Genomic DNA, 2166 nt, shown 5'->3' on the forward strand with positions numbered 1-2166 from the left:
ATTATGTTACTGTATTACACACCTTCCATCTTCAAAAACTTGTTAAAGTTGAGTTTTTAACCAATAGCTTCTCTTTATTTTAAAGTCATTATAATAGTGACTGGTGACTCACAGTGGCATTCTTATCAATATTTTGAAGAAGTAAAGAATATCCTAAGGAATCCATTTAGGAAGGCAGCCATTTCTTAGGCTGACCTGATTGATGAAACACTACTGGATACTGGAGATTCTATTATTTAAGAACCTGAAAAGAGAATATCACATTCTGGTTTCTTCTGCACTTAGTTTTAATTTTTTTTAAATTTTTTATGTGAGATGGTTGATCTGGAGCCTGCAGGGAACAAGCTGGCCCAGATGTCGCCAAATCCACAATTTTCTTTGCCTCCAATTCTTACGTGTCCAAAGACAAGGAACTCAAGACATGCCTTTGTAGGAGGATTCTTCTGCACTTAAGAGAACTTTGCAATCTTCCCAGTTCAGTCATTGACTCTGATTCTTCTATAATACTGTATGGAGTAGAATTTATTTGTATCTCCAGCATTAAAGATGATTATGTTGTTTTGTAAATAAATTACATCTAAAACCAATATCTAAATGGTTTGTGTCTGTGTCATTTTAAAAATGTCTACTAAGATGTTTCCTGAAAGCATTAAAAAATCATTTATTAAAATGTTTGTTCTGAGTACCCATTAAATGCTTGTTTGGTTTATACAAAGGACGCAGACATCTTCCTTAAATGGATGTTTACCAAGGGACTAATTGTTTCTTAGGTGCTTTCTACTCCATTTAGAGTAATGTTTGACAAATAGCCAAGCAGGTTGGTTGAATTGGGTTGATGCTTAGCAGGATACTATATGCTCTGGCATCAGATTTTCACTCTTGCTGAGATTTGGGGTTCTTAAATGGAATAAAGGAAGCTTAGTTTTGGATTTTCTGTGCCTCAAAGTGGCAGAGAAGCTGGAGATGGAAGGGTATGGACAACTGCTACCCATAGCTCCCACCCCTTGAGATTTACCTGCAGGCACAGCCACTGGTGACCAGGTGTTCTCCACTTAAGCCCCAGACCCATGAAGGACCTATAGAAGATGCTGTGTCTGGTGCTTCTGCTCCTCATGTCCTTCCTGTGTGATCATCCTGTGTTCACCAGCACCTGCACCCTCTAGCGCTCCCCTAGCCTGTGGGGCAAGATATGCCCTGCAGAGATCGATGAAGATGCCCCAGACTTCTCCTGGGAATGCCAGGCACTGCTGAAGAGGGTAGAAGCAACAGCACAGGCTCTCTCCTTGTCACTCTCCTCATGCTCTTGGTAGGAACTTTGCATGTTCTTTCACATCTGGGTTGAGTATCCCACAGTCCCCTAAGTACTTTATGACTTTTCCATGTGGTTTTTTCGTAATTTCTCTTATATGTGGCTTCTGTGCTTGATGGTTCTATTCACAAAGAGCAATGCTTTCTCTAAGCATGTATTTCTGTCCAACAATTTTCCAGGTATTAGACAAAGCAGCTGAGGGTTCAGCAAGACTCAGGCCTTAGCATGAACATGAATTATGAGGAGATGGGCTGTTCTACTGCCTCCAACCTCTTCAGCAGCCCCTGTCATGCCCAGGAGCAGTCAGGCCATCTTCATAGATCTCCACAGAGCACGCCGTCTTTCCCAACAGGAGAGCTCTAGTTTTCATGCTGAGCTCCAGAGAACCCTGGATTCCATGAGCCTTCCTATCATTTTTTGAACATTTGAATTATTTTTTAATATGCATGCTTTCTAAATGTAACCACACACAAATACATTTTATAACAGGTTTTAACACCTGGAAACTACCTATTTGTGATTTTTCCTGATGGATATATCACGTAGTACACAAATGTTATTAACAAGACTGAAAAATAATTTCATTTGCAATCTACAAGATGGCAGTTTCCATAGGCAACATTTATTCTCACTCCATGCTGTCCAGATGCGGGCTCAGCTTTTCTTTGAGATGCAGGCCTTTTTCATCTGGGTTGTTGAAGTAAGAATTCATCTGCTTTCCTTACAGGACATTTTCAAGACTGGCCAGAATGGCTCTGTGAGGTCTGGGAAGATAGCTTAGTGGTCTTAAGTGCCTCAGGTCTGGGCTTGATCCCCTGTACTGCATGATATGCTAGCCCCGTGCCGAGCCAGCCACC

The 2166-nt window shown here is 41.1% G+C and overlaps 1 non-coding gene across 1 annotated transcript; it reads right to left on the bottom strand.

The window, feature by feature from the left end:
• Positions 1-306: 306 nt before the first annotated feature.
• LOC111817663 lies at positions 307-438 on the bottom strand. Its single transcript, XR_002821805.1, has one exon. It is a non-coding gene; the product is annotated as a small nucleolar RNA SNORA38 (small nucleolar RNA).
• Between the last annotated feature and the right edge of the window lie 1728 nt (positions 439-2166).

Source organism: Octodon degus, unplaced genomic scaffold, assembly GCF_000260255.1.
Source record: "Octodon degus isolate 3935 unplaced genomic scaffold, OctDeg1.0 scaffold00065, whole genome shotgun sequence".
Lineage (NCBI taxonomy): Eukaryota > Metazoa > Chordata > Mammalia > Rodentia > Octodontidae > Octodon > Octodon degus.